The sequence below is a fragment of the Lactuca virosa genome, chromosome 2, assembly GCF_052849685.1.
Source record: "Lactuca virosa cultivar CGN04683 chromosome 2, Lactuca_virosa_CGN04683_v6, whole genome shotgun sequence".
NCBI lineage: Eukaryota > Viridiplantae > Streptophyta > Magnoliopsida > Asterales > Asteraceae > Lactuca > Lactuca virosa.
Window position 1 is genome coordinate 303620521 of NC_136427.1, and position 6000 is coordinate 303626520.

Consider the following 6000-nt stretch of genomic DNA (forward strand, 5'->3'; position numbering starts at 1 on the left):
GAGCGTGTGTGGTTAACCGGCACATCGATTGAGGGGTAAACACTTAAGGGTACCAAGTATATTTGCATGGTTATTTACACCTTGTTTTATGATCCTCGGCATCCCAGTCACAAAACCTGAAGGGCACACTCGAGGTTGAAACATGCCATTGAACAGTTCAATGAATCTCAAAAGATCTAGGAGTTTCAAATCCAATTAAAACTTAATTATATTTCGTTTTTCATGGTGGAAATTGGTAAATCGTCATTTACCTACCTTCAACTATTTTATAACTTGGATTACGGCATCCCTCTTCCAGTTATAAATAGGTTGTTGGGTCCTAGCCTTAATATTTCATATTGGGTGTTATATTAAGGACTTTAAATCAACTCTCTTGAATATCTCCCAAAAGATGATCTTCCCAAATCTCTTGAAACAAACTTTCCTAAATGAAGATGATGTCCCATGGAAATCATACTTCTTTCACCTCCTCCAATTATTCTCCCTAACCCACAAGTTCCTGAAAAGTTTAAGGTCACTCAAGCCCTATTGGCAAGCAAAGGTCTATGTGTGATCACATCTTGGAGATGTAGTCACATATTGACAAGCCGGGAGAGTTGGGTGTCAAAGTCTAGAGGAAGCTGATGATCAATCACTTTCTAAGTCACATAGTGAGTTCCTTTGGGACTCCTATGAAACAGACTATGACAAGACCCTTAATGATCTTATCTATTTGCTAAGATCAACTTCCTAAAACTTTATGGACATTGACAATGATGACATTGGATATCCAGTAAAGCTCTCTCTTCCCAATGGAAAGGGATCGGCCATAGTCAACTCGGTTGACCAAATGGTAAAGAGAACGGCTAAGTCTGAGATAGTCCCATTATCAAGGGTCTATTGCCAAAGAAAGGGGCATTGGTTGCGAAGCTGCCAAATTTACCTAAGGATATTAAAGTCAATAAGTTTGACTCTACTTCGGGTAAAGTCCACTATCTAACTCTGCTAAGTTTCTATTCTGAGATTCTTGATACATGATGTGACTGGGTCACATGGTGATGTTTTAAGAATCAAAGAAAAAGTGAAGAAACTTAAAGAAAGAATATGCTGAATCTGATCGCGTAGATGGATTTCTATCACATAGTTTGAAGATCGGATTCTTGAGCTACTTCTTAGGAGTTATGATATTTTGCTTAGGAATAGATAACAACAAGTTTTCATATGGATTGTAAGGATGAGTTTTTCCGCAAAGTTTTAAAATAAAAGGTAAATCTTTTGATTTTATTTATTTTAAAATATCCTTACAATGACATTTGTGAAAAACTGTGTTGCTTATAAGATTCCATTAAGAGCAAGAGTGGAAATATGAATTTGATTCTTTCATTTGTGGTAGTGTCTAAATTTACCAAATAAGGAAAGATTCTCATCACCTAAGTTTCAGTTGGATAGAAACTTGGAATCATGCAAGTTGTATAGCATGATGAATAAGAACTTTCAAGCATTGGAAAAATTAAGACTAAGTACTTGTTCACATGGATGTGTGAGTCAAGTAAAGGATCGAGTACACATTCTTGTGCACTGATTAAGTCCACCACAAAAGATCGATAAGACTATTCGTCATGATTTACTAAAGTTTAGTAAATATGGTTATACTTACAGGCTTAAGTATAATTCTGAAGCATTGGAAAAAATTTCAGTGTATGGCGGAACGAATGAGAAGAATCAAATTAGGCAGAAGGATAAAAGTTTCTCAAATCTGAAAAGATGGTAGAGTACTTGAGTATCATGTTATATAATCATCTTAATGATTAAGAGACCTTATCACAACTCATCCTCTAAGTGCATTCTGGTAGCTAAGAAGAGGAGTTATGAATTGTTGAAGTGGTTAAATCAAGAAGATGAGTCATATTTCATTCCAAAACAATTCTTAGAGTCATACTCCAAGATTGTATCTTGAGTGACATGTCTTAAAGAAGGTTTAAAAACACTTGTCAAATGTAAGAGTAGAAGGTTTCTACTCTTGTACATTTGAAATTGGTAAGTTGTGATGTTTTTGGATAAAACAAAGACCAACTAAGGCCAATTGTGTGAAGTGTTTGTCTTGATTAGAATCCACACTATCTCTTGAATATTTGACAAGAGAGTCTTATATGTCAAGAGGACAGTGGGAGTCTTAAAAGGTCTTGAAAGTCTCAAGAACTAATCAAGAGTAAAACCTAAAGTTCTTCACTAGCACACGACTTGAGGTTTATAACCTATCGTGTTGACTATTTCTGTGTCCATTCCAATTATAGTTGGCTTTGCATATGAGTTCTTAGAGTTCTCAATTGGTTGCACAACTACTTGGAAGCAATGGCAGGCCCTTGAGCTGCCAAATGGCAAGAATTTAAGATTGCACAAGTTTAATCCATATAAGTGTGGATTTGTCAGTAACCTTGTCTTGTGATTATGGTTTTGACAAAATTCATATGGATAGGAACTCATACACCATAAAATCTAAGTGTCATAAGGTTTCTCTCCGATTCATGAAAATGATGGTGAGGAAACACTTTCACTAAGTAGATTTTAGCTAGATAGCAATTGTGATATTTGCATTCTCAAAGTCGTTAGTGGAGCGTGTGTGGTTAACCAGCACACTAACATGGACTTGTGAGAAGTGGTAAAGGTCTAAACAATCGAGGCTATGATTATGGCATCCCTTTTCATAGTTCTTAAAATTGTTTAGACACACCTGTGAGCTATCTAAGATAAGGTGTATGATATTGATAAAGTTTTATCAAAGCAATCTAGTATCAGAAATCTGAACTTTGGTAAGAAAGTCAATAAAGTATTGATTTCTAGAAGTCCAGCTGATTTCTGATTACATGTCAAAGCTAGTGGGAGCATAAGTGTTATGCTAATAATCATCATGTTAGTGGGAGCATGATAATTATGATAAAGGTTGCAAGTTAGCAATGTTAATTATAGAAAACAAAAGTTTCAATTCGTGAGGCTGCAGGGGTTGAAAAAGTTGTTTTGCTATAATTAAGGGAGAGGAAATTATACTTCATTTCAATTCTAAAAGCTTAGATTGAGGTTTTAATCGTATTTAGTCAAGTATATATATGAATGTTATGTTGGAATGGCTCAACATAAGAAAATTCTAATATAGGGTCCATTATTTGCGTTCTAAAATTTGATTATGATTACGACATCCCTTTTCATAATCTGAATTATGAGAACTTGGCAAATTGAAATGGAAATATTATAGCAAAAGACTGGTTTAGTCTTTATGTGATACATCATGAATCGTGTCCCATATGCTTCGGATATAGGATCGATTGCATGTGCTATATTCATCCTTTCTAAAATTTTCCAAATGCCTGGGGCATTAAGAAGGGAAAAGGTCTAGAATTGGATATGACTAAAAGGATTAAACAATTGTCGAGGACAATCTAAGGTATACCAAAGATTGGTTGCTCAAGGACAGTTGGAAGTATAATGATAATTCTGGAAGGACCATATTGACATAATCTGTAAGGAGGAAACTCTTGTTCAGAAGTGATAGTCAAAACGGAATATGGAAATGTTTCAAAGTTAGAAATTATTCAATCTATGTAAGATTAGGAAACTTAATGTAAGAAGGATGTTTCCAAGGAGTTGATCTCCTTGGAATGCTCTGTAATGTTTGTTGTCAAGTCCTTGTGACTCTGTGCATAATCATTACAGGAGGATCAATGCATATAAGTTTAGAATCTAACAGATTTCAGTAAATGGCATGAATTTGGAATTCTAGCATTTGCAGTAAGGATTTGGGACTGTGAAAGAGGATCATTGGAGTTATGTTCAATTGATCTAATTCACAAAGTGAAGATCATAGACAAACATAGTATGCATACTTGGTGTATGGCATGACTAGTGTTTAGAAAACATAGTGTACATGCTTGGAGCATGGGACAACTATTGTTTTAAATTCAAGAATAAAGTTGATAGCTGAAACAGTATACAATGAATAATGTGTAATCATATGGTGATAAATAAAAGGTGTTTTATTTATGTTCATAGGTTTTGATACCATATTAGATTCTATTATTATTGTGTTTCATTTTGCATGTTTTGACTTCCAGAATAACTAGGTCGTTCTTCCTGATTGACTAAGTTATTCAAACTATCCACAGTCGGTCATATGTTGGAAGTAGATATGAATCAAGACTGTCATGGGTTGGCTTGTAGAGGTCTAAGATGTTGGACAAGGGGCTACAACACTCATGAGTGCTCATAAGTTCTGAGTATTGGATTCAACCCGCGCTCATTGGAATCACTTCATGGATTTTATCACGAGTGATCATGAGACGATAATATCTTATATTCTTCAAACCTAGAGATATGAGTTGTTACTATGAGTTGGTTGTACATTGATTGCACGAAAACACATTCGGTAACTCGGTGTTATAAAACGTGCCTTTGTGTATGATTCAACAAGTAGTAGAACAAGCCATATGAGTCGAAGTTTATCCATTCCTTTTACCTTCGGGATAAAAGCGATATATGTGGGCCCCTCGATGATTTGGTGATGACAAATGTAAGTGCTCGGTCGGGCCTGGATTGATTTGATTTGTTCAATTAGTCAATCGTCATAAATCGGAAATCGGGAAACAACAAATGGACAGAGAGAATGATTATAATCCATGTCTCAGTCCATATGATATCTAGAATGGAGGAATATATGATCCCTTATCTAATGGACAAGTCATTGACAAAGGTCAGAGTTCATCTACAAGGTCAGAGTTCGACAGCGGCTTTTGAGAGCTACGATTGCCAGTTGGTTCCTGAAGTCATAAGCAATAATAGTTTTAGACTTATCCAAGTGGGAGACTGTTGGATTAGTGTCTAAGTCCATAACTATAATTGGTATGTACTTGACCCGACTCGGCATGGTCCATTTGGGTTGCATGGCATCGGAACATTTGGATAGACCGTTTATGAGGAAAAGACATTTTGTGACATATTAATATATTATAAGTTCTAATATATTAATATGACATCATGTTATTTAATTAGTATTGATCAAGAATTAATTTGGACTTAATTTAGTGATAAAAAAGAGACTAATTAAATATATGGGGATTGATTGTGTAAATCATTCATTCTTATATATGTGGGCTTATGATCCAAGATTCATTTATGTTGGCTTTAACCCATGTGGTGATCCATGGATACTCCATGGAGGTTAAAACCCATGGAGCATAAGGAATGGGTAAAGTCATGAGTTACATGGTGTAACCCTAATAGCCACACTATATAAGAACCCCTTTAGTTCAAGAAATTGGCACTAGTGATACATATTTTGAGGGCTAGCCGATTTGAACATGTATGTCTTCTTCTCATGGTTATTCCAAGAGTTCATGATGTTGTGTGAACCATTTGAGGTGTCACACTTGGGGCACTAGGCTCTCAAGCTTCATGGAGTCAAGCAACAACAACAAGGTATGTATTCTATCTATTTTATTATCCTAGTATCAATGTTTTGGTATGCTAGTTAGGATAATACCTTGGATAATCATATTTGCATGTATAATAGAGAAAACATAGATCCAAGGTATTTAGGGTTGCATGTACACTTAGGAGTGTTAGAATGCTCAAAACCCAACAGTTACATCTACCACGAGAGTCATGGGTCTAAAACCACAATAGAATCGCTTAGTGATGGAAACCCAACTTGACATTAGTGCTCCTAATTCTCAAGTTTAAAGGGTAACAACGAAGTCACTAACGATAGAAGGTACTATCATTAATGATAGATCCATGTAAAGTAGGATAGTACTTCGTTGCCGAGAAAGAGGTTGAGTTACAACTCTTAACAAAGTTTTGGAGACATCTAAGCAACGAAGATGTTGTAAAACTTTGCCTATATGATCTAGAGGTGGTGCCGCCTCAAGTGAAGATTAGTGGTTTATCTTCTAAAGGGTCATGAAAGGGGTTTATAACGCATGGCCATATTAGCGCTCAGGGAGAACACAAAGATGACTTGTGATGTGTGGG